General features: G+C 34.4%; 1 protein-coding gene across 14 annotated transcripts in view; it reads left to right on the forward strand.

The window, feature by feature from the left end:
- The window catches only part of DLGAP1 (DLG associated protein 1), a 782830-nt gene that overhangs the window by 258662 nt on the left and 496594 nt on the right, over window positions 1-27574 (forward strand). For 11 of the 14 annotated variants that reach the window (XM_036229039.1, XM_036229053.1, XM_036229052.1 and 8 more), the window contains one exon: window positions 21628-21737. The gene's annotated coding sequence lies outside the window, so the exon portion shown is untranslated. The remainder of the gene's footprint in view (window positions 1-21627; window positions 21738-27574) is intronic. The other 3 variants (XM_036229041.1, XM_036229043.1, XM_036229049.1) reach the window with 1 other exon arrangement.

Consider the following 27574-nt stretch of genomic DNA (forward strand, 5'->3'; position numbering starts at 1 on the left):
TTTTTCCCATTGAGCTTTTCCATGGTTGGACCTATACTTTTAAGTTTGTATCTTAATGATTTTAATTAGTGATTGCTATATAGCTTAATTTATCTTCCCCCTCTGAGATTTGCTCCTTCTCCCACACTCTGTTCAACCGTTACCTAATGTTTCATGCCAGATATCCTGGGGACATCCATAAGCCCTTCCCATCTTTTTGATCTCATCAATTAATCATCCGTTATATTCAACTTTGTTAAATCCCTTCTTCATTTTTCCTGCTACTACATTATTTCATGCCCTGACTCATTCTTGCTGAGACTATACCAGAAGCTTTCATCTAATCCCTATGTACAGTCTCACCCTTCTCCAAGAACTTTTATAAAACATGAATCAGGCCTCTCATTCACCACACTCGTGTGCATGTCTACTAAACATTTTATAACTTTAAATCAACCAAACCTAACACTTGAGCTTCCCTAACACCCAAAACATTTTCAATCTCAGTCTTCTTCATCAAAGTAAATGAATCTCCATTATTCCCAATTGTAAGGCCCACAACCTTGGAGTTTTTCTCTTTCATGCCCAGTATTTAACCAAAAAGCAAATCCTATCAGCTTTGCCTTGAAAAGATATATAAAACCTTACCAGTGCTTCCTGCATGGCCAGCCAGCAGCCTACTTAAAGCCCAAACCTCTGTAATAGTTCCTAACAGTCTGTCTCCACCTTTGCTTCCTGCAGTATCATATTGGATTCTGACAGAGGTGAATTTCAGGTGCAGTGAGTAGATTATTTTCACTTCTTACAGATAAGGACCCTGAGAGGCTGAGTTTGACTATTAGTGATAGAGTGAAGGCTTGCCCCAGACTGACTCTTAAGCTCCAGTTCGTCTCACCTAAGACAACAGTATTGTAAGGGATTAGATGACTAGTTTACAATGACACAACTGTAGAAGAAGAACTAGGACTAGAACTAGACTCAGTGTTCTGCCCATCCAAGTATTGCATAATTCATACAAGTAAACCATTAAGGATGCATTCATTTTGACTAATGACATTTTAAAATGGAATTTCAGCAAACTGAGCTTTAGTTATTAATTCTATAGGGAAACATAAAATCTTCCTTTGGGAGCTGAGATTGGGTCATTGAAGAATATTTTTTAAATGATATTTACAACAAACAACATGTTAATGATAACCACTACAACAATAATAGATACTTATAATTTGCTGTATATATTTTGAGATTATCTTCCTTGAGTGTAAGTAATATATGGATATTTATTCCATAAGAGTCACAGTAATTTATTTTTCTGATCATAAAGGATGGAACGGGTTGTGTTTTTTCACACTTAAATGTGTTTTTTAAAATCTACATTAGGGAAATGCAAATGAAAGTCATATGGGGGCACCACATCACATCCTTGAATTGAATTCTCTATATTAAATATATAGAGAAGCTTTGGTGAGTATGGAGAAATTAGAACTCTGTGCATTGCTGGAGAGAATTTAAATGGTGCAGTCACTATAGAAAGCAGTAGGATGGTTCCTCAAAAAGTTAAACATGGAATTACCATTTGATCCAGCAATTTCACCTCTAACATATACCCAAATGAATTGAAAGCAAAGACTTAATCAGATCTTTGCTCACCCATGTTCACAGCAGCCTAGTCAAGAGGTGGAAACAACACAAATGTCCATTAATAGATCAATGAATAAAAAACATATGGTTATTCAGCCTTATGAAGTCCCGTTACATGCTATAACATGGATACACCTAGAAGACATTATGCTAAGTGAAATAAACCAGACACAAGAAGACAAATTTTGTGTATTTCCACTTATATTAAGTATCTAAAGTAGGCAAATTCATAGAGATAGAAGTAAAATAGTGGTTACCAAGTGGCAAAGAGGGAAAAATGTGGAGTTATAATTTAATAGGCACAGAATTTCTGTTTGGGATGATGAAAACATTCTGGAAATAGATAGTGGTGATGGTTGTACAACACTATGAATGTACTTAATGACAATAAATTTTGTACTTAAGAATTGTTGAAATGGTGATTTTGTTGTATGTTTTACCACAATAAAAATATTATCCCAGAAAGAAATTAAAATGCAAATCACAAACAGAGTAATTTTATGATGAGTTTAGTATACACTATGTTGGAAATATAATTTGTTCTATTGCTTTGTGTTATCATATTATGAATATTATGATTTCTGTTGGACCTTAAATTTAAACTAAGCTTACTGTTTGTTAACTGAAAATGTTATTGAGATAATTGTGGATTCACATGCAGTATTAATAAATAATAGATACCATGTATACTTTGCCCAGTTTCTAACAATAGAACATTTTGAAAAACTGTAGTATATCACAACCAGGATATTGACATTGATAAAATCCACCAATATTATTAAGATTCCAACAGTTTTACCTGTATTCATTTGTGGGTATGTACGTTTGTGTACTTAATTCTATACAATTTTATAACATATATTTAGTTAGATTCATGTATCTACGATCACAGTCAAGATAAAAAACAGTTCTGTCTCCACAAGGATCCCTTGTGAGACCTTTATAGACACATTCACCTCCCTCAGGTACCCTCCCTCTCACTTACCGACTCCCTCCGATCCTCCCACTTCCACCCCATTTCTAAACTCTAGTAAGAGATAATTTTGTTACTTCAAAAATGTTAATGTAAATGGAATAATTTATAAATGACATGTAACTGTTTAAGACTGGCTTTTTCCATTCATATAATTCCATAGAGATTCACCTAAGTTCTGGCTTGTATTAATAGTTTACTCCTTTGTATTGCAGGGTAGTATTCCATTGCATATATGCTTAACTGTTTACCTCTTGAAGGACATCTGGTCTTTTTCCGGGTTTTGATTATTATGAATGAAGCTGCTATAAACATATATGAGTTTTTGTGTGAACATAAGTTTTCATTTTTCTAGAATACATGTGCAATTACTGAGTCATATTGTAGTTTTATATTTAGTTGTATAAGAAACTTCCAAACTGTTTTCCAGAATCGCTGTCATTTTGCCTTCCCACCAAACATATATGAGTGATCCAGTTTCTCTGCATCTTCATCAGCATTTGGTCTTGTTACTATCATTTATTTTAGTCATTCTCATAGGTGCATATTAATATTTTGATTTTAATTTGTATTTCTATGATGGCTGATGATGTTGAACATCTCTTTATGTACTTACTTGCCATCTGTATACTCTTCTTGGTGAAATGTCTACTCAAGGCTTTTGCACATTTTGAAATGTCTACTCAAGGCTTTTGCACATTTTCTAATTGAATCTGGGAGTTCTTTATTCTAGATACTAGTTCTTTGTTAGAGGCATAATTTACATATTTTCTACTACTCTGCAGCTTTTCATCCTTTACACATGAATGTTCACAGAGCAACAGTTTTTAATTTTGACGATTGATTTATCAATTTGTTTCCTTGTATGGTCTTTTATAGGGTCAACTCTAAAAACTATTTAGTCCTGGATCCCAACGATTTTTGTTTTATTCTTAAAGTTTAATAGTTTTACATTTTACATTTGAGCTCATGATCCTTTCTGAGTTAAATTTTGTTTAAAGTATAAAGTTTAGGTCAAAATTTATGGTATTTGCCTGTGGATTTCCAATTGCTCCAACACTGTTTGTTGAAATGTTATCCCTTCCTCCGTTGAGCTGCTTTTGCACCTTTGCCAAAAAGCCTGTCGAGTATATTTGTATAGATCTATTTTGGGGTTCTCTACTCTCTTTCATAGAATTAATACAAGTGTCTTTAGTGCATCTATATATTAAGCCTTAATATAAGTAGTTTGATTTCTTATATTTTATTCTTCTTTGTCATCCTTGTTTTCACTATTCTGGGATCTATTCCTTTCCATATAAATTTTAAAAAAGTTTCTCTATGCATAAAAAAAGAAAAAACCTCAAAATTTTCATAGAAATTGCATTAAGCCTATAGATCAATTTGGGGTGAATTGACATCTTTACTATGTTGAGTTGTTCAATCCATGAACACAGTACATCTTTCCATTATTTTGATCTTCTTTTATGTCTTCACCAGTATTTTGTCATTCTTAACATATAAATTCCCTACATGCTTTTTAAAATTGTTTACTTAAGTATTTCACTTTCTTTGCATCAGTTTTAAATGGCATTGTGTTTTTAATTTGTTTCCACGTTCTTACTATATAGAGATGTGATCGATCTTTGTGTGTTGGTCTTATATCCTGCAAAATTTCTGGGATCACGTATTAGTTCTATGAGATTTTTTTTTTTGATTCCTTGGGATCTTCTATATATACAATCATGTGATCTCCAAATAGAGACAATTTTATTTCTCCTTTTCAAATCCGTAGGCTTTTTATTCCTTTCTCCCAGCCCCTGATAACCACTATTTTGCTTTCTCTGTGATCTGCTTATACTAGGAACCTCATATTAGTGGAATCATGTAATAGTTGTCATTTTGTGTCTGGCTTATTTTACTTAGCATAACATCTTCTAGTTTTATCCATGTTATAGCGTGCATCAGAATTTAATAAACACGAATAATATTCCGTTGTTTATATACCACTTTTTTTAAATTTATTCATCTGTCAATAAACACTTGGGTTGTTTCCACATTTTGGCTATGTGAATACGGCTGCTGTGAACATGGGTGTACAAATATCTCTTAGAGTCCTCCTTTCTGTTTCATTGGGTATATACCAAAAGTGGAATTGCTGTATTATATAGTAATTCTATGTTTAGGTTTTTTGAGGAACCATCATGCTATTTTCCACAGCAGCTGCACCATTTTATTTTATTTTTAGCTTTGAGATATAATTGACATGTAACAGTTGATAAATTTAAGGGTTACAATGTGTTGATTTGTTACATTTATGTATTGCAAAATGATTACCACCATACCCTTAGCTAACACTTCCATTGTGTCACATAATTGCCATTTCTTTTTGTTGTGAGAACATTTAATATCTACTCTCTTGGCAATTTGCAAGTATATAATGCCTTATGGTTAACTGTGATAACCATGCTGTATTATATCCCAAGAAATTGCTCATATTCTATTGATACTATTAAGCCATGAAAAAGAAGGCAATTCTGCCATTTGCAACAACATGGCTGGACCTTGAGGGCATTATGCAAAGTGAAATAAATCAGAGAAAGACAAATACTCTATGATATCACTTATATATAGAATCTAAAAAAGCCAAACTCAGATACAGAGTAGATTAGTCATTATCGGAGGCTAGGGGTTGGAAAAAATGGGTAGATGTTGATCAAAGAGTACAAACTTCCAGTTAGAAGATGAATAAGTTCTGGGAATCTAATGTACAGCATTAAATATATATATATATATTATATATATATATAATTTCCATAGTGGTTGCACTAATTTACATTTCTACCAACTACACAAGGTTTCTCTCTTCCCCACATCTTCACCAACACATCATAGTCTACTGGTGCCAACATTTTACCTCTTGTCTTTTTGATGATTGCCATTCTAATAAGTGAGAGGCAATATCAAAATGTGGTTTTGATTTGCATTTACCTAATGACTAGTGATGTCGATCATCTTTTTATGTGCTAATTGGGCTTTGGTATATATTCTTTGGAGAACTGTCTATTCAAGTCCTTTGCCCATTTTTTAATTGAGGATTTTTTTTTGTCATCGTTGAATTATAGGAGTTCTTTCTATGTTCTGGATATTAATCTCTTATCAGATATATGATTTGAAATATTTTCTCTATAGCAGCTTTGGGTATATCCCATTTCATAGTTTTCATAGTGGTTACTCTGGGTATTATAATATCTACATTTGACACATCACAGTCTACTGGTGCCAACATTTTACCACCTCAATATATGGAAATTTCACTTCTGTTTAGGTTCCTTACCTCCCACACTGTTAGATATTATTGTGCTGTATCAATTGCCTCATTTTTTAATCATCAGATATGATTTATGAATCTCATAAGTAAAAAAGTGTATATACCTGTATTTCTGCTCTTGTCCTTGTTTCATCTTTCCTTATGCTCCAAGATTTTTAATTTTATTACCTTCTTTCCATTTAAAGAACTTTCTGTAGCCAACTTTTAAGGTTAGGTTTGCTAGTGACAAATTCTTTTAATTTCCCCCGGTATAAGAATGTCCTTATTTCTATTTCTGAAGGATGATTTTGCTGAATATTAAATTTACGGTTAACAAATTTTTCTTTCATCATTTGAAAAATATTTTGCCACTTCTCTCTTCCATGGTTGCAAATAACAAATATGATATTATTCAAATTTATGTTCTCCTATAAAAACATTTGTTTTTCTCTGTGTGCCTTCAAATATTTTCTTTATCTTTTATATTTAGAAATTTAATTATAATGTGTCTTAGTGTGAATTGTTTGGATTTTTCCTGTTTGGAATTTTCTCAGCTCCTTGAATCTGTAAATAAATGTATTTTACTAAATTTGAGAAGTATTCAATTGTTATTTATTTGAATATTCTTTCAGGGCCACTCTCGTTCTCCTCTCCTTCTGGGAGTCCAGTGACAGGAAGGCTGAATATTTTGTTACTGTCCTAAATGCCCTTGAAGTTTCTGTTCATTTAAAAAATATTCTATCTATTCTCTGTTGCTCGGATCAAGTGAATTCAATTGATCTGTCTTCTGTCCTCACTATTCTTCTTATGAGCCCATCCGCCATGTTGTTTTCTTTTATGATTATTTCTGTTACTGAAGGATGATTTTGCTGAATATTAAATTTACAGTTAACAATTTTTCAATTCTATTATTTCCATTTGGTTATTTTTTATAACATATTTATTTGCTGAAAGTTTCTATATTTCCATATGTTCTAAAAGAATATGTAATTTTCAAATAGCTATTTGATACCTGTTTAAAATCCTCGTCAGATAATTCAGCCATGTGACTCATCTCAATTTTGGCATCAATTGATTTTCTTTCTCATGTAAGTTGTGATTTTTCTTTTTCTTTCTTTTTTGTTTTGATTCATTTTGTTTTTCTGTATGACAGATGGTTTTTTATTGTACCTGAGACATTTTCTTTGTTCAGTTAGGAGACCTTGGGTCCTATTCAAATCTTTTGTAGCATCAGGCAGTCACTGTTTAGTTTAATATGCAGATCCTCCCCTACTTTTTTGGGTCATGGTTCCAATGGCATTTTATCTTTCAATGCCTTTCCACTGTTGTTTTGGTCCGCTAGGTTTATCTGGTGTTGCTAAGGTTTTTTTATTGGCCCCAGCTGGCACTGCCTAAGGGAGCTGAATGAGCTCTTGATGGCCATGCCTCTGGATATCTCTCAGTTATGAAGGAGTGTCATAGGTAAGCAGGGACTAAGAGGCTCTCTGGCCTGGGCCACTTGTTATCAGGTATTAGAGTTTAATGAATAATGGATTTTGAAAAAAAAAAATGGGAAAGAGATGTATAGAAAAAGGACACAGAAAAGTGTCAAAGACAAAATAAGTATTCTTCATAACATTTTCTAGAGATGGCCCCACCCACTCAACCATCTATGATGGATATAAAGGAAATAAAAAGAGGCCCCCTATCTTTTGGTTCACTGTTTTTTCATCTGGAACAGACTGTCTTATCTAAATACCGTAAAAATGAACATTATTGCCCTCTGTTTTAGCAGACATTTTAATGCAAAGGCATTGGCAATGGGCAGTATGTTCACAATTTACTTCTACCGACTCTGTAGCCCAATGTGAACCATGAGGGAACAAAAGGAATTAAGTTACTTTTTGGGTACTACACAGTTTGTAGCACGTTTTCACATGGATTAGCTAACCTTGCTACTTGAAACATGTTTCTCTTACTGGATCTTCTAGAGGCACAGTGAGGAATGTAGGTATAAATAATTAAAGGCAGTTCAACTACAATTGCTAACCCTTTAGGTTTTTCTCCAACAGTTGCCATTCAGAGTATTTTTTAAATGTGAATTCTTACATATTTTATTCCTCAAAAGTAGTGAATAAGGAATCCATAATAAAGGAAAATATACTTCTGAATAGTGGGTGTATTTGTATTAGAAGATGTATCTTCAATTCAGCATTTATCAAGCTTGTGAATGAAGATGGTTATGAATTTGTAACAATAAATTATATTTTGACTTCTCATGTGTTTCTCTTGCTGAACTTAAGATGTTTTAGTATTGTCCCTCAGCAGGAGAGTTTTTAGGGAACATGATATCAGCCGTATTACTTATTAGGCAGATGAGTGAGACTGAAGCATTTACTATCTTGGAAGCCACTAAAGCAGTTTGTGATCAGCTCAAAACATAACTATGTTTTTTAAAAACCATGGTTATTAAAGATAATGGTGTGCATTAAAATTGTAAAAGTATTGTAATTAAACAATAGGCTTAGTATTTTAAAACTACACAGCTTTTTGTTGCCCATTATGAAATATCTTTAGAGTGACTATGTCTATTCAGACCAAAAGCAAATGCAGTCAGCCTTGGTGACCAAGAGCTCAATCTTGTCACTTTATTATAATAATTATTGGCAAGAGGAAGATATCGTATATTGATTTAGAGGCAAATTTATATTTTACTATTGTTATTTCTCTGCTCCTGGACAAGTTGACGCAAAATAAGATATGAATAGTTTTAAAAGACTTTAAATAGATCAATTTCAGGACAGTTAACTGGGGCTTTGGGATTTCAGATTATTCATTTAATTATAGCTGTAATTCTCAGCTATAGAGAATGATTTTTAATTGTTGCATAGTAAAAGATAAGTTTAAAGTGCTACAGAGTTTACTTAAAGAAGTTTAAGTTGAGAAGAAAACACTCTCCTTTAATCTATGTGACTCATATTTTATCCTTAAGATCCTGAGAAGAAGGGCATTACCTCCTTTATCTTTCCATTAGTACTACAAAATCCACACCACCCTTATTTATGTATAATAACTGGGCTTTGGTTATACATACAGAATAGTAGGTTAATGATTAGCTCTTCTGTCTGGGAGACAGTATGGCTTTGGATCATGCCAGGGCTTCTTCAACACTCTTTTGCCAATGATTAAATTTAAAGTGACTAAATTCATGCAACATTTTATCATTAAAAAATTCAGTACATCTTACCATTACAATGGCAGGTTGTAAACCTCCATGAGGGCAGAAATTTGTTTGTTTACTACCCTAACCCTAGCACCTAGAATGGTGTTTGGCATGTATTAGCCACTCAGTATTTGTTGAATGTATTTTTTAAGACACATTTTTTAAGACATTGTGGAAAAATATGCAGTATAGTCTCCCTTTGTTGTATAGGATGAAGATCCCAGATTTAGTATAAAGAAATCTAAATTAGTGTCCCTGCTCTGCTGCTAATTTGCTGTGTGATCTCATGTATAACCTCTCTGTGCCTTTCTTATCTGTGAAATGAAAAAATTAGATTTGATGAATGATAAAGCCCAGCCCATGTTTAAAATTCATAATTCACTGATTCGTGATTACCAGTATGCATTTGGGAACTGTGGCCATGAGACCAGTGTTGCCAACTGGCATAGCTGGGCTTGGAACTAAGTCTGTGGTCTCAGACTACTAAATATTTGGCTCTAGCAATTAAACTAGTCACCAACATTTTTTAAAAAAAGGCCTTTCTATACTTTAGCATAGAAAATTAATTTTTAAGAACAAGAAAAGCTAAATCTGACATAAATAGTAAGACGTATGATAATGATAAAAATAACTAGATTTAAATTATAACTTTAAAATTTTGAGACTTTGGCCAAACAATTTAATCTCTTTATCCCTCAGTTTTGACATATGTGAAATAGGATAATGATAATATCTAAGTGAAGTATTTATTTATTTAAAGTTCCTGGGACATGGTAAGCTTTAAAAGCCTTACGGACAGGCTGATATAAAGGAATCAGATAGGTAGGTGAAAATGAGTTAAAGAAAATGAATCTGTGTATTGGGCTTAAGGAAAACACTGAGAGGCGAAATAGCAGATGAGTGCATGGCCGAGACCAGACTGCCTATGTCTGCATTGTGGTACCTCCACTCACCATGACTGATGATTTGGTCAGTTTCTTAACATCTCTGTGTCTCAGTATTCTCATCTGTAAAATGGTGGTAACAACAACAATCCATGTAGTATGCTGAGAAAAATACCTGGCATATAGTAAGCACTCAAAAAATGGAGATGTTCTTATTATGTTTCCTTAAGAACATCCGGGTGGGGGGGGGCAGGGGAATTGAAAGATATATGGGAAGACTATTAGTCTAGGGAATTTAAAAAAAAAAAAAGGGAATTCAGTAGGAACAAATAGATTATGATAGTCTAGTGGGTGGTGGTCTTTTGTTTTTTTGGTTTTTAGAAAACTACTTGTAAACATACTAAACTCTGAGATTTTAGGAAAGGCTAAACAAATGCAAGATGTTGAGAGATCCCACTTAAGCCATTGACAATAAATATCACAGTGTCTCCAATTCAATAATTTGGGTGATGAACCTTCCTTTTAACTTAGAAACATGCCCCAGGGGAAAAAAATCTGTTAGTCTTCTGCCACATGGATTAAAAGATACTGTGGGGAGCAACCAAAATGGCGTAGATGATAGAGGCTCTATTCATCCCTCTGGTGACCAGATCAAAGTTTTGATGGAAACAAGGAGCAGCAGCAAGGAAAAATCGTCTGAGATCTTGAATAAGCCATACAACTAGGGAGAAATCCAAGCAAGCACCCTGCAATGGCAGAAGGTAGGACAGTGTGAGGACGTGGGGTAACCTGATCTCTAGAGGCTGAGTGAGACAGAGGCTGTGGCTGCTGTAGCTGCAGAAGCCTCTTAAAGGGGCCCCATCTGCAAGTGGATTTTAGTGGTGACAGATCTGCTGCTCGCTCTGAGCACCAGCAATGAGTTGGCTGCACAAGGGGCAGCAGGGACTTACGGAGAGACATTGTCAAAGTGAGGGCTGAGGCAAGACTCAGAAGTGCTAACTGTATCCATTGTTCCCTGTTGAGCCCTCCCACTTCCCAGTGTGTGGACAAAATGCCTGCATTGCAGTGAGATCATTAGACTGGATAACAGAGGTCGCTCTGCCCAGAGGAATCCCTGAAACCCTACCTCTCCCATCTCGCAGCCCCAACCAAGCCACATCCAGGTTTATCCTCAGCGAGTCAGGTGCTCCTTGCTAAGCAGCGCCTAGACTCACATTGGAGGCAGCTGACCTCAGTTTCTGGAATGGCCTTTTGAGGCAACTATAAGCACAGCCTCTGTGGATTGCTTGCTGAATCTTAACAGATAGCCCCGGAGGGGCAGAGGCTTGAGCTAAATTTGGCCTGTAGCTGAGCCCCTCTCAGGATTATGCCACTGAACACCTACTTCACAAATCCACACTAATAAAATCAGGAGACTTAGGAGCTTTGCTTAATACATAGAAACAGACATGGAAAGTCAGCCAAAATGGGAAGACAAAGAAACAGAAACCATATAAGAGAACAGAACAGAGATCCAGAAATAACAGAGTCAAGTAATCTAACAGATGCAGAGTTCAGAACATTGGTTATAAAGATGCTCAATGAACTTTTGTTTAAATTCAGTGAGAACTTCAACAAAGAGATAAGAAATATAAAAATGGAAATGGAAATTGTAAAAGGGAACCAGTCTGAAATGAAAAACACATTGTCTGAGATGAGAAGTATATTAAATGGAATAAGCAAAGGAATGAACGGAGTGAATAAAGAAAAGGATCAAATGTCCTATCTAGAGGATGGGAAAGCCAAGGACACACAATCAGAATGGCAAAAGATAAGATGCCAAGACTATAAAAATAAATTAAGAAGCTTATGGGACACTATTAAGGGTCTAAATATCCATCTGATCAGCATAACTGAAGAAAATCAAGATATTAAACAGCTATTTGAAGAAATAATGATTGAAAATTTCCTAATCTTGTGAAGGAAATGAACATAAAATGCCAGGAAGCTCAGAGAATTCCAAATATCAGAGATCCAAGGAGGCCCATATCAAGACACATAATTAAAATGCCAAAGGTTAAATACAAAGAAAGAATATTAAAAGCAGCGAGAGAAAAAAAAAAAGATAGTTATTTATAAGGGAAAACCCATAATAAGACTGGCAGCTGATTCTCAAAAGAAACTTTGCAGGACAGAAGGGCTTGGCAAAAAATATTCAACAGTATGAAGATCCAAAATCTACAACCAAGAATACTTTATCCAGCAAAGTTATCATTTAGAGTTGAAGGACAGATAAAGAGCTTCCCAGACAAAAATAAGTTAAAGGAATTTATCACCACTAAGCCAGTATTATAGGAAATGTTAGAGGGACTTCTTTAAGAAGAAAACACATGTATCAAAACCAGAAATAAAGAATGGGAACAACTATATTCCTATCAACAAGTACCTCAAATGGAAAAGAATTAAGTACTCTAAAAGAGTGAATGAATGGAAAGGAAAACAAGACCCCTACATGTTGCCTATAAGTGAGTCACTTCAGATTAAAAGACACGGAGTAAAAGGAAGGGAATGGAAAAATATATTGCTTTGATGGACCTAGAAGGTATTTAAGTCAGAGAGAGAAAGATAAACACTCTATGATTTCACTTATATGTGGAATCTAAGGAATAAAAAGAACAAACTAATCAAAAACAGACACAAATATAGTGGACAATTGGGTCATAAACAGAGGGGAGGGGATTGGGGGAGCTGGAAGAAGGGGGTGAAAGGTTAAAGAAGTAGAAATTAGTAGCTGATAGATAGTCACGAGAATGGGGAGATGGCATAGGGAATGCAGTTAGCATTAATACGTTGGCTAGGTGGAGAGTCAGGGGAGGGAGGGAGCAATGCGGGGTGGGGGACCATTTTACAAACTATATAGATGTCTATCCAATGTACTGTATACTTGAAACTAATTTTTAAAAAGAGGGAGAGAAAGATACTGCTAAGTAGTCCTCTAAAAGCTATAAATAGATTGTCAATCATTTTGTAATAGTGCAACAACTGTGATGTCACAGTGAGTCATTGCCCCAAACAATCTTGTCTGTAGAAAAATGAGTTGGAGCAGGGGAGCAATACCCTTACAATTTCAACACAGAGGGTTCCTTTAGCCAAACCCCTGAAGCTGCAAAGCAGCCACAGATACACTGAGTTATGAGGCCAGGATGGAAAGAACACAAGTCAAATAAACAAAGACAATTAAATGAGGGCTAAGTTCCCAACTAGCACTATACGTTTTAAAGTACATCTGGTTTGTTGTTGGTGGTGGTGTTGCTGTTGGTCTGGTGAGCTTTAAAGAAACAGGAAATAAGCCTATATATTTCATGATTGTGAAGCCTTTTTCAATTAATTAGAAACGATTTGGTTATATCTGAGCATATATTACCTTATTTTTAAAAAAAATCATGGCAATTTTTAAGGAATAGGCCACAACCCATTTTTTCAAGTGGATTGGGCTAGAAGAGCCTTCTCAGCAGAGAGTAATAGAATGTTTCCTCCATTAACATTATTGTTTCTTACACATTAAGATCAGAGTCAACAAGTAAGTGATTCTTTAAAATATAAATATCCCTTAAAAGTGTCAAGTATCTCTATTATTCACACTTTAAAGTAAATTACTTGTATCACTGACTTTTCTCTCTTTGCCAACTGATTTTTTTTCCTTTAAGGAAATAGAGTCTCAAATAGAAGATTAAAATTAAATTAAATTAGAAATCAAATGCAATTAAATTAAAAACAGAGGAACTTCCGAGGTGGATTGGCTTGAATTAGGAACTTTGGAGATGTCCAAGGAGTTATTCTGAAAAGGAGAAGAAGACATTAGAACATATGAGGAAAACAGAGAGTAGATTAATTTAGTTTGCAATTATATTAGGACTTTCAGAAGTCAGTAGTCCATTTCAAAATTCTATATATGGTACTTAAACTATAAGTTAATAATGCTCAAAGTACTTGCTAGAGTCTGTGCCTGTTCATTACTACAGGGTGAGTGTTCATGACTACATAATTAGTAGGGCCCACGGAGTAATGAAATTGTAGGCCACTTGTTCAAAAAACAGAGCAAAAGACTTGTTAAGTGTACTAAAATATAAAATTGTTTTCTTTCATCTACCATCTCTCTCTCAACTTATCAATTTTTTAAAATTTACTCTTTAATTTAGTTCTAAGTGAAGAAAAAACAAAGTTTATTAGCATTAATTTTATTATTCATCTTTATATTGTACAATGTAAATATAAGAATATTTAACTTGTATGCTTAATTATCAAAATTATGCAATGTATATTTAATCGATATTTTTATTATTCTTACGACAACAGTGGAAACGACTCAAAACTTTACCATTTTTATTTCACTTCTTGATACATGCACATTCTACCAACACTCTCTCCAATTGGCTTACTGATGAGTAAGGAAGGGTTGGACAAAAAGAACTACAGATTGCCCTTTCCCTTCCTTTCGATGTCATCATTTTCAGCATAACTGGGCTTATGCAGATGAATAAAGACATAAAGATATGATAGATGTAGGAACAGAAAAAAATTCCATCTTTCCTACAATTGGCTGGTCTAATTATTAAACAAGTGATTCTTTAAAATCTAAATATCCCTCAAACGTGTCATGTATCTCTATTATTCACACTTTAAATTAAATTACTTTTCTTTTCTCTCTTTCCTAACTGAGTATTTGTCCTTAAAGTCAGTAGAGTATGAAATGAAAGATTAAAATTAAATTAATTTAGAAATCAAATTAGATAGAAAACAGAGGGACTTTTGAGGTGGGTTGGCTTGAATTCAGAACTTTGGACAGATGTTGATAAGACATAAGATAAATTAATGGGAGAAAAAAATTAATTTCTTATGTATGGAAGCCCCATAAAATATGAGGCTCAAAGAATTGGCCAAAGCAGGAAGCTTTTATATCTTTTAGACAAAGAAACAATAAATTTGTGAAGAATTGACAAAACAAAGGGGTTTGAGCTTGGGGTAGTAAATTGATGAAGAAGTAAAAAAGGTTTGTTTGTATAGCCTTCTCAGCCTTAAATTCAGTATCTTTGGTGATAGAGATGGCTTCTACTCTCTTAGTATAGGAAGGATATCTTTCCATGGGAGATTAATCTTCTGCTTTCAGGGAGACAAAGAAGAGTCACGGTGTCCTTCCTGAAACAGTCGTTTCTTAAGTACTTTCAATTCAAAATAATCAATATGGCAAAGTACTGTATTTTGGGGTGGCATATTTTACTCCCCTTCAAAGGGTTCCTTGGTCATCTGTGTTTCTTAGTACCATTGCCTTCTTGCAAAGTTCAAAGCAAATTCTGGTTCCAACAGAGAGCATGGCATTGAGACTGTCAGCATCCTCACTTACTCAGTCATGGACATAAATACTTAATCTCATTCTTGCATTGAATCTCACTGAACCCCCAGGAGTCATGGGGCCACCAGAACTCACCATCACGCACACTTATGCAGATGAGACAGCAAGGGATAGCTGGGGACATGCATGATGTGCAGATACCCTCTGCTCACCCCCTCACTGTTCCATTATCCCATGGAACTCCATTCATAAAAAACACTGGTTCAAATATAAAGTATTAAACAAAGTATAGGGACATTCTGAGCATGAGGCCCTGTGCAACTGCCAGGTTGCACATCATGCATGCAGCCCTGCTTTGAAGTTTCTTATACCCAAATGAAGAATCAATTAGCAAAGTGGTTTGCAAAGGAAGTGGAAATTGACTAATCCTTTTTTTTTTTTTTTTTTTTTTTTTTTTAGTAAACCTATGTCATGTCAGACATACAGAAAGTCACAGAATAAATGCGGACCTTCTCTTAGAATTCATTCTTCTCCAAGATCTGCAGGAGTGAGAGGGCTGAGAAGCAGATAGTTTAACTTTGTCTTCAAACAAATACAATGTTTTATGGACTATAAGATTTGAACAAAATTTTAAGATAAAATGTAAGATTTCAAAGAAATGATGGCATTTATTAGGCAAAAGAGGTAATTGAGTGAAAAATTTAAGAGAAACTAATTGAGTGGGAAGACAACTATACTGAGAGTTCGGAGGCCTGGGTTAGTAGTATTGGTTTGTCTAGTGGCTACTTGTGGCCTCAAATAAGACCTTTCATCTCTCTATTCCTCGTTAACCTCATCTATAAAATAGGCTTCAAACTTAGACAGTTTCTAGTTTAAAACTTGTTCAACTAAAGAGGCTTTTATAAATCAAGAAACCCATTTTAAAGGTATAATTATAGACTTTAAAGAATTCTTTACAGAATTTCCAGAGCTTCTCAGGTGTGCCTTCGAACAGATGTGTTTTCTCTGCCGTACACTGGGACCTATGGTTTGAACAAGCACCTTTCCCATTTTCTGCTTCTTTATCCTGAAGGACTATTAATCATTGCTAAAAATCCAGCAAGATTTGGGAAAAGTTGAGTGACTTTTTAGATCCATGAAATTCAGTTCTGCTTCATTTTTCCTCTATAAATCCTTTACTTTATGCACAAACCAAAATTTGCCTTGCTATTTGAGTCCTATTTTATATTCTATTGAATACTATTATTAATATTTTATCAGATTTTTTTGGCTATATTTTTAAAAGAACTGCCAGAATGTAAAGTATGATTTTTATTGTCTTGTGGAAAATTGATTTTTTTTTCCACAGAAAGACTCAATCTTATAGAGAAATAAATATTTGAATCAGGAAACAGAAAGTAAATAAAATACATTGAGTTCCTATTATGTACCAGGTACTTACATATTTATATATATTATTTTGATTAACCCCTACATAATCATCTGTGATAGGAGAAAATAAGTATATTATCAGTTACTTATCCTAAGCCATAAATTCTTCTGGGAGCTTTCATTGCAAATTTCAGCCCAGACTTCTCTTCTACATTCCAATATTGTTTAATCCAACCACCTATGTGACAAGCCCACTTGGCACTGTCATCTCAAAATCAATATAGCCAAACTAAACTCATCCTGTCTCCCCAAAGCCATTTTTAGCCACAGCCTTTCTCATCTCAAATGATGGAGGTGTACTCTTTCACTTGCTTAGGCTAGGAACCTTGGAATCATCCTTGCCTCCCTCTTTTCTTACCTTCTCTACTCAATCCATTAGGAGATCCTTTTGACTCCTGCTTCAAAATAGGCCTAGCATGGTTCTAACCATTCCTCACTAGCTGTACCGGTGTTTGAGCCAACATTATCTCTCTTTAAAAAGATGAGCTTTCCCAACAAATGAATAGGGCAAATAGAGACTCATGGATGTGGACAATAGACTAGTAGTTATCAGAATGTAGAGAGGGAGGGGGGAGTAGGGAGTAGATGGGGTAAAAGGGGTCAAATGTGTGGTGACAGAAAGAAATTTAGCTATGGGAGGGGACTACACAATGCAATATATATATAAGAATATATATATAATATATATATATATATATATGCCTTACTGTTAAATGGTACACCTGAAACTTACTGGATTTCGTTAACCAATGTCACACACACGAAAAAATTATAGGAAAATAAAAAAAGATGAGCTTTCCTCCTGCTTCTATCCTGACTTTCCCTATGGTCTATCCCCAACCAGCAGCCAGGATGAGCCTGTTGAAATATAAGCTATGTTAATTCTGAGCTCAGAATCCTGTGATAGTCCCCCATTTCACTCTTAAAGTAAAAGATAAAAAGGTTTAGGCCACCCTTGATTCATCCCTCCCTCTACCTCTCCACAGCTCCCTCCACTGCCTTGCCATTTTTCCTTCTAATCTTCCCCTTCTTCGCTTCACTCTATTTCTACTTCTTTGCAGTTTCAAGAACAACTGGGCACACTCTCACCTAAAAAGCATAACTTTAGTGGTTCCCTCTGCCCAGAAGAACCTTCTCTTGCACATGACTAACTACCACACATCTGTCAAGTTTTTGGTCACATCTCGCTTTCTTAATGAGGTCCCCTTAATACCTCACTTCCTCTAACTCATGTACTTCTGCTCCCCCTTAAAACTGATCTATTTTTCTTACAAGTGTAGTATTCCCTCTCTGTGCTTATTGTTTATTTTCTGTTTATTCATCTTTACAAAAATGAAATGTTCACTGATTATTCCAAGGTACCTAGCATATGATGGAAGCTCAGTAAATCTTCGGGGAATGGTGAAGTGAGTGAGTGAATGAGTGAGTGGGTGAGTAAGTGAGTGACTGAGTGACGAGTGAGTAACTGACTGCTTTCATTTATTTCTCATAGTAACCTGACCAAAGTAGGCTTCATTGCCTTTATTTTACAAATAATAAAATTGAAACTAAAAGAGACTAGGTAACTTGCACAAGTCAAAAGTCTTGTAAGAGTCAGAGCTGAGATTAAGAGACTTCTGATCTGCCCCTTTACTGTTTTATCACACTTCACAGCATGCACTTCACGAAAATATAGGTATTCCATAAAGTGCTGGACATTTACAGTTTCTATTTCCCTCTTGCCACACTCTCAGCCAATATTTTTTAATGAACCTCTTAAAATACTGTTAACTAAGGTGACTGGGTTATAGAGAAACTCACATAAAATGAATGATGTATGATGTGTTAGTTATAGAAACAAACCAACTTGAGCTAGCTTAAGCCAAAATATCAATTTAAAAATAAATAATTTTAAAAATGTTTAAGTAGAACTTCGCATAAGGATACATGAACTCATGGAAGCCACAGGAAAAAAAATAAATGAGAGCAGGAAGCACATAAAGTTAGAGAGGCCTTGCTCTACCTTCCATGTGTGTCTCTTTTACTCCTTCACAGTTTACAAGTGTTCACTTCCTCTGCCTTTAAGGAACAAGATGACCAAGTTCCCACTACTCTTTCACCTAAATGAGACTATAGTCTCCTAATCCCAAATTATAAGTAAGACCTGCTTGGGTGAAGTACCTCTCCTGGCCCAATCAACAATAGCCAGGGATGACGATTCAATTACAAATGATAGAAGACACCTTTGTGGGTTGGAGAATTTGAAGTACTAGGCATATTATAGAGAAAGGGGATGAGCAGACACCCCCAAAGTAGCTGACTCCAGAAGAACCCAGTGGGATAATGGACAACACACTATTGAATCAAACAGTTTAAGTTCTAATTTCTGGTTTGGGAATTTTGTCTGTTTGTTTGTTCGTTTGTTTTCTTTATTCTTTTTTTTCAGATATAGGGACTAAATATTTGTTACTTGGCAATGGGAAAGATCAGGAAGGAAAAATAAAAAGAGCAACCTTGGGGTAAGGAGAAGAAAAACACATTCCAGTGAATTGGGAATTCTGCCTTCTAATCTATTCTATCACCAAGAGACTAATGTCTTGGACAAGCCAATTCCCTTGGCTCAGTTCCCTTTTTTGTATAATGAGAAGTATGCAAGAATCAGTAGGTTTTCCAACCTGCTGAATCAGGAGAATGAACTAGGGAGCATTTTTAAATGCAGATCACCTTGACTTCACCCATGAATATTCTGATTTAATAGATGTTGCATGAAATTCTATAAAATTTTAAGCAGCTTTCAAGATCATTGTGATAATCAACTATATTTGGGAACCACTAGCTAGATGACATTTAAGATACCACCCAGTATTAAGCTATTTCTTTACATAGTTATTATCTAAACTTCGGAAGCACTCAGTTATAATAAAATTGATTTCTTATTGTATATCTGGGATTCTTTTTCAGAAATTGCATAATCTTTTCATTTTGTTTCTACAGTCAATTAAGAACAATGTCTAACACAAAACAGATTCTCAATAAATACTTATAAACAAATCAATGGTCAGTTCTACATGTTTTAACAGTTATCTATTTTCCATTATCTCCTTGAGTAACTGATTCCTCATCTATGTAGGGAAAAATTTTGTTTCAGTTTGTCTGGCTTAGTGGAATATTGAAAATATTTAATGTAATAATCATATATAAACCAGGATTCATAATCATAATTATACCTGATAGCTTGATAATGGAATCTCATTTTTATTCCTTTATAACATGAACAAATGACAGACATGTGAAAATATAATATTCCCAGCATGTTTTATGTGCTATGAGAATACATGACATATTGTTATTATTGTTCTTATATTTTATTACCCACAGCATCCTAATACTTAACCTGTCAGCATTGCCAGTGTCAAAATTGCTCAAACAAATTCTACATAGAATTGTATAAGCCCTGAACTTTGTGAATGTTCAAATTCTTTTTGGAAAAAAATATACTGTTATGAGTTTCTAAAGGGACTGAACTTCAAGGAAGAGATTCTAGGTCATATTCTGCCTTTGTGTTTATTAGCTTAATAAAATTAGACAAGCCATGTCACTTCTTCTGGCCACTAATTCCTCTTCTGTATGGTAATGTCTACATTCATTTAGGCACTTTAACTCATAAATAATTAGAAGGTAAAAAATTATTTACACCAGTATTCTCATTTCTGAATATCATTATATCTCTGTTTAATATTTAGATTTACAATTTTTTCTCATTCTCTTCTTACACTATTTTAATTTGCTGCCTAGGCCCACAAAAGTATTTTGCTTAAAAGAAAAGAGAAGCAGAACTCTGTTGATTCCCATACTTTTAACACCAGATCATTTTTGTACACGATATAATTCCTTTTTTTGTGACCTTTCAGAAAGGAAAGTCACAGCTCAGCATAAAGTGATATAATCAGAATAGGTATCTCTCTTATATGTTTAGCTCCAATTAGAAATTCCATTTTATCACTTTCTTGAGAAAGCATCACTAGTTATAAGGAGTAATGGTTTGGCTTAGGCAGTAGCAAGCCCCCAGGAGTGTGCTTGAGAATATTATGCTATGATTGGTGTCCTCCAGTGATGTCAGAACCACTCTGAAAAGAACAATATTTTTTACCCCTGTTTTTAGTCACAGCTACTTAATTGCAATGTCGGTAAAACAAATAATGCACAGGAAGTAAATACAATTATGTATATGTAAGATATATTGTATATAATATTCCAAAATCAAGTGGTTAATGCTTGAATTTTATTGCCTTTTAACTCCTTTCCTATTTAGGAAAAAAATGCAGGTAGCTGCTGACATTAATTTAACATTACTCATAGAATGCTATATTTTCTAGGATTTGACATTTTCAGTGATCAAGATTACTATATTTTGTAAAAGGAAATGCCACTACTAAAAACCAGAATGCTATAAATAGAATAATGTCATTTGTTTCCAAAGACTATTGATATACTAGCGGGATGTGAAAATAATAAATAATAAAAGTGAGCTATTTTGTGGCATACTTTGGGGGTAAGTTTAGGACTGTAATCTACGAGTTATCTTGGGGTAAACCCTGCAGCTGCAAGCACCACCAGAAGGTACACTCCGGGCAAACAGGAAATGGGTTAAAGAGGATATAATTGTTAATAGTAGAAAAGTAGATTTTAGAATATCAAATCTATTTATTACAGTTACATTTTTATGATTGATTTTGTTTTCTGAAAAGCATAAAATACAAAGTGTAACATCACGCAAGAACACAGCCATGTAAATCTTCTGTGAAACTTCTCACATTATTAAATTTAATGGCTGTCAGAGTAGTTCCTATGAGGTCATCTTAAGTATCTTTCTGTTTCAGGCTAGTTATTGCATCTAATTATTGCATTTTGTTGTTTCAGAACAGTTGAGCATCACATGCCACGAGTGACATCGGGTTTTAAAAAAAACTGCATAGTTTGGATCTTTTCCTTACTTAGAAGCAAGAAAAATGGAGAATTGATCATCAAAGGTAAAACAATCTCCTTTCCTATTATATAACACGTCCTTACGGCTTCTTCTTCAGCTATCCTATGTGAAATAATTCTTCCTTCCTTCCTTCCTTCCTTCCTTCCTTCCTCTTCTCTCCTCTCCTCTCCTCTCCTCTCCTCTCCTCTCCTCTCCTCTCCTCTCCTCTCCTCTCCTCTCCTCTCCTCTCCTCTCCTTTCTTTCTTTTTCTTTTATTTCTCCCTTTCTTGATAGCATGGTATATTTGAATATAAATACTTCTGGCTTGTAATTCCAGATATATTAATAGGCTGCTGAGCCTAAAGACTGATTTTAACTTTCTGGTCACCTATATAGAATCTGGATGAGATGTATTTTATGTATTTAATTTTCATGCTTGTTAATCTGGAATGGTAGATCGAGCAAATACTATTTTCATGATTGTGGACCAAACTATTGTACTTTGGGTTAAACTTTGAATTATGAAAGTAGGTGACATAGTATCAGATTCCATTTTGTTTTAGAGTGTTGTCCAAATGTTAATTTATCAGCATACACATGCTCAACATAATTTACATGTGCTAAGAAAGGTAATGGAAATACTTGAGGTGATGCTATGATCTCTGCTCCTTTCATTTCATTATGTAGTTTTGAGAAGAAAAAAAAGAAAGGTCTTAATAATGTACAAGTCAGAAATACTACATAGGTAGAGTCAAATCAGAAGAAGATTGATAATGCTGAGTATTTCATTAAGCTAGCATCTTTGTTTGGATTGCTTATATGAAGATATGTTGTATGCATGGTAGTTTGCTGGGGAGCTGAGCCCACTGATCAAGAGTTAGACAGCAGGGACGAATGAGTCCACTACTATGGACCAGGGAAATTTTATTCCTTTGGGATCCTTGAGAGCATAAAAGAACCTCCCAAAATTTCTGCCTGAAGTATGTTCAGCAAGAGGTTTATCCACTGGCTTTTCCTCTTGATTGTGGATTGCTCCCTGGGCCACTAATGGGCCACATTCTGGGCTCTGCTGGTACTACATGAGTCAGAAGGCAGAAAGATACTCAGTTGTCATGAGAGGTAGACACTATAAAGGCCAGGGGAACCATGCTGGCACAGAATGGTCCGTCTATGCAACTGTGACTGAAATCAGAGGTGGGCAAAGGGGGCATGGTGCAGGGATCCAAAGGCATCTTTTATAATTCCTTTTATTTTACTCTAAATCATAAAATGAATCACACTTTGCTCCTGATGAACTATCCCCAAGAAGCATATGTTTTGTGTTTTAAAGGCATTAAAGTATCATATCCAACTGTCATAGCACCAAGGTGAACTCTGTTTCAAAACTAACTTCTTAATCAATACATTTCTGAGTGAGAAGTACATCTTGGTTCACCTGTACATTTGAGACATTAAATAATAATATTTTATGTATGACCAAAATGTTGGAATAATTAGAGATAATATAACAATATTTCATTGTACTTATTCACTGTATATTGTTTTATCTGCAAGAAAGCATCTAGGGATACACAAACATATAATTATTATCTTTCCTATTTAGAAACAACCAATTAGCAGTGTCATTATTTATCCGAAATGTGTGACTTAAATTTGCTCGTCAGAGCACAATTTGATATGGTCAGTCAGCAAAATAGATTTAACACATTTAAGTGAATTAGGGGTTTTTGTCAGTTTTCTGACATAAGGACTTTTAACAGATTAAAATTAAGTCACATAAGGTTTTGCTTGTGTTGGGATCCAGAAGATCATATGTTCGGAGGAATGTAATTGGTGAACTCTATAAGGAGCAGCTATCAAAACAAATAACATTTAAATATTAAAGAATGTACATTAGTATGCAAATACCTACTGAAAGAAATGAAAGTGGAGGGGAAAAGAAGAAAGAGCAGCAGAAAGAGTCAGGGGAGGGAAACCAGAAAAGTAGTGGCAGCTGGGGAGACAGAATCAAACTATGGGATGAAGAGAATCACTGACAGTGGAGAGTATCTCTTAGAACAAACCACAAATCCTGAGCACAGAATACAAACTGAGTGAACAGTACTAGTTAATCTGAGGTATGACAAATTCCTGAATGATCAAAGAAAGAGTAAATAAATTTTATCTTCTCACCTGTACAATGCAGTTGTCTTTGTAGTCTCATTCAGCTTTAAAGTCTTGAGAAATAAAAGTTCCGATCATGTTTGCTCTTTGCTCGGAAAATATACGTCGATTTACCAATTCATCATTGTCTAAAGTTCTGAACAAGCATTTAAAATCTGCCACTCTGTTTTCAGACTTATTCTTATTCCCTGACTTGACTCACCAGTGGTCTAGTAAAGCAAATTCTGTGATTTGTATCAAGTCTTCCAAATGATTTTGATGCATTTTGCTTCTCAAACATAGATTGGTCTGGGATGAGGCATTTCTAACAAGTTCCTGGGTAATGCAAGGTACAGAGACCTTACTTTGATAAGCTCTGTGTAAAACAAATGATCCAGACTGGTGCTACAAGTTCTATGTTGCAATTTAAGCCAAAGACTGATTGCTATAAAAGAGCTCACTTACCAACATCACCATTGTGGAAAGTGTACTAGGTTAAGGATAGGGTTTGAATCTTCTGGTCAAATATCATCTTAATGTCATAAAATCCCCAATAGTAAGCTTTTTGATACATTTTATGTCCCCTGCTGTGTTATAGACTTTGTAGATCCATAAATATTTGTTGGATGGATGGATGGATGGATGGATGGATGGATGGATGGATGGATGGATGGGAGAGATGGGGGAGGAAGAGAAAGAGGGAAGACAGATGGACAAGTTTGGCAACCAAGGGTTGGTTTCAGCAGGAAACTTGACTCCTTACATAAAAACCACTCTGCATATGCCATTGAAGAAAGATTAATTTCCTTCACAGAAAAACCTCCTTATTGTTTAATAAGGCCATACTCAATGTATAAGACATTTTATTAGGTGGAATAACTGTAATCCAGAGCCTGAGCATCTGATTAGCAAGAGTATTGTGCTCTTTAATAAGCAAAGTCTTTCACAAGGGAATTTCTGCTATTTGAGTACAATGGAGGAAATGTCATTTATATCAAGACAAATCGTACATTTTACTTTATAAAAGAGCCACTGGGTATGTGAAACCAGGAAATCATATTTATTTAATAAATTCCTTTGCAAACGTCTCTTCCTTGAGTTTAAATTTTGCAGCTGCAGCATAATTTGAATGTTTATTCACATTTAGGACAATTGTACTTTCTGTTTTTTTGCTTTCCTGCATTCAAATGTGTTCACATATCAGAGTTGCACATTTTCTCTCTGCATCTTTTATTTGCATACATCATCCCATGATTGGCTTGGTAAATTTATCCTACTTTTCTTGCTAAAATAACTGTTCTTGCTGTCTGTTTTTTGCCTACTCTTTGATTTATTCTAGAAATTGGGCTCAATGCCTACTTTTAGAGTTCAGTGTGAAATCTATTCTGTATGTTTTTAAATCAAGTTCCCACATATTTTTTTTTGTTATGTGTTCTATGGCGGCATCAACTTCAAAATTCACCCCTGGAAAAGCTTATTACATTTATGTATTGGCATAAATAATAGATGATAAAATCTTAAAAATTTATTGTTAAAAATTTATTTCATAATTTACTTTAATGGTAGCAAATTTAAAATTTTATGTCACATTATAGCATCTTTAATGTTAAGCTTAAAAGAAAAATTCTAGTTCCGATTTTGTTATTACTTTGATGTATGTCCTTACCTGAGTACTTAGGCCTCACTTACTTCTATTATAAATAAAAGAATTTAGGATAAACGTTTCCACAGATTTGTTTTAGTGCCTTAACTTGCAATCTCAGGATGCATATTATATAAAATACTACTTAATATCAGGCACAAAAGTATGCGTGTGTAAAACCATCAACGAATGGCATGTGTTTGACAATAGAGTTGAAAGAGAAGTTTTGAGTACAAAAGATCTAGTTTAAAACCTAACTCTCACTATTTGTAGTGTGAGCTTGGAGAATTTACTGAACCACTCTATATATCTTCATTTGTAAAGTAAGAGTGGGGGCAGGGTTATCGTTACTTACAAGGTTGCCTTAAGGACTAGAGATAATCTAAACTAGATCTAGCATTTATATGTTTATATGCTGAACATATTTAGTTCTAAAGACCTGTACAGGCCTCTAAGCTGGCCAGAAACCAAACCACAATTTTAGAGGTTAATGGAGATTACATTTTTCTTCACCAATATAATTCTACAAGACTAAGAAATTTTTATTTGACACTCTAAAAGATGAACAGTTTAGAAAATGCATCTTAATTTAGTCATCTGAAACATATAAGACTAATGGGATCATTTAACATAATTTTTTCATCTAGGCAGGCTATTCGTTTCTCTTTATTACCAATGATTACACAGAGCAAGCAAGGCCCTTTTCTTCAAGAGTGAATCCTGCAGTGTGAAAGCATAAAGTTTGCAGAGTGCATTCTGTCTTCTGTCTTGTTATCTAGATGTAGTTTGGGCAGAAATTAAAATGAAGATTCTTCAAAGCAGGTTTAGCCTGAATAAATGTTCATATACTCTTTGTATATGAGTCTAGTAAGTTCAAAGGTATTTCTTTCTTATCCTCTAAAAAATTATTTTTATAGCCAATTTGCCTGATGTAGCCTTATATTCAGAGGCAAGAAATCAAATTGTGGTAAATAGATGATTCATTTACTACAGGATTCCTGCAAATATTGATTTTTTTCTGTTCTTTTTATGTCTTTTTGAGGTTGAATTGTCACTTCGATATTGGTTAACCTCAGTATTTTCTCAGCAGAAATTCAGAGCTACTTGCTTAACAGAAGTAGATCAGTAAAGGGTGGGGAAATATTTCATCAATTTTAGCAGAGGATTTAATCCTGTTAGGTTTTTTTTATTTTAATATTTTATAAATCCTCTGAAATTTAATGTCTTTTTAGGTAAAGCTTACTATTTTACTCCTCAATACTTCTTATGTCAAAAATAATTTAGGAGCTAAGAACTGCTGGTGCTGTTTAAGTGTGTTGATTATTTCAGACATCTGTAAGATAACTAAAATCTAATTGCAAATATTATGTATATTTGTCATGGCTCTAAGACATATCACCGTCAAGATGAAAATCATACTGATGAGATTGTTTCTAGCCCTACAAGACACACACACACACACACACACACACACACACACACACACACACACACTGTGTGGTGGTGGTGGTGATAGTAGTGATATTGTTTACTTAGACAACCCAGTCTCTCACAGTAGTAGCATACCCAATTCTACATAGACTAATTATTGCAAAAATTGGCATTTTTTATGAAGTGACCTATTAAGTACTTTCTGAAAGAAACATAAATATTTTTGTTGTATGATAAAATAACTTCTTTATAAAATGGCATAATAGAGTTTATTACAACTTACATTTTTGAGTATTTCTTGACATTGTTAAAATACTCAAGGACAATATTTATTAGGTGATAAGAAAATGCAGCTTGACGAGAATTATAAGAGAAAAAGAAAAGGAGGAAAGGCATGTTGGCTGAGTTTATTTCTTGATTGCTGTATTCTCATCATGTGCTAGAAATTCTCACCTAATCTACCTTATTTATATAAAAGCTAAATTTAGGGAAAAGATGATACCATTTTAAACAACCAGCATTAATGCTGGGATTCTTTATCATCTCAATATAATCTGGGAATTATAAATGAAAATGATACGTATTTGACAAAATTATTATAATGGTACACAGTGCCTATGTCTCTGGCATTTCAAAGATTTGAGGCCTTTGTTGGTATTTATTTATGATTACAAACATATTAGCAA

This window comes from Rousettus aegyptiacus, unplaced genomic scaffold, assembly GCF_014176215.1.
Source record: "Rousettus aegyptiacus isolate mRouAeg1 unplaced genomic scaffold, mRouAeg1.p scaffold_m13_p_12, whole genome shotgun sequence".
NCBI classification, from domain to species: domain Eukaryota; kingdom Metazoa; phylum Chordata; class Mammalia; order Chiroptera; family Pteropodidae; genus Rousettus; species Rousettus aegyptiacus.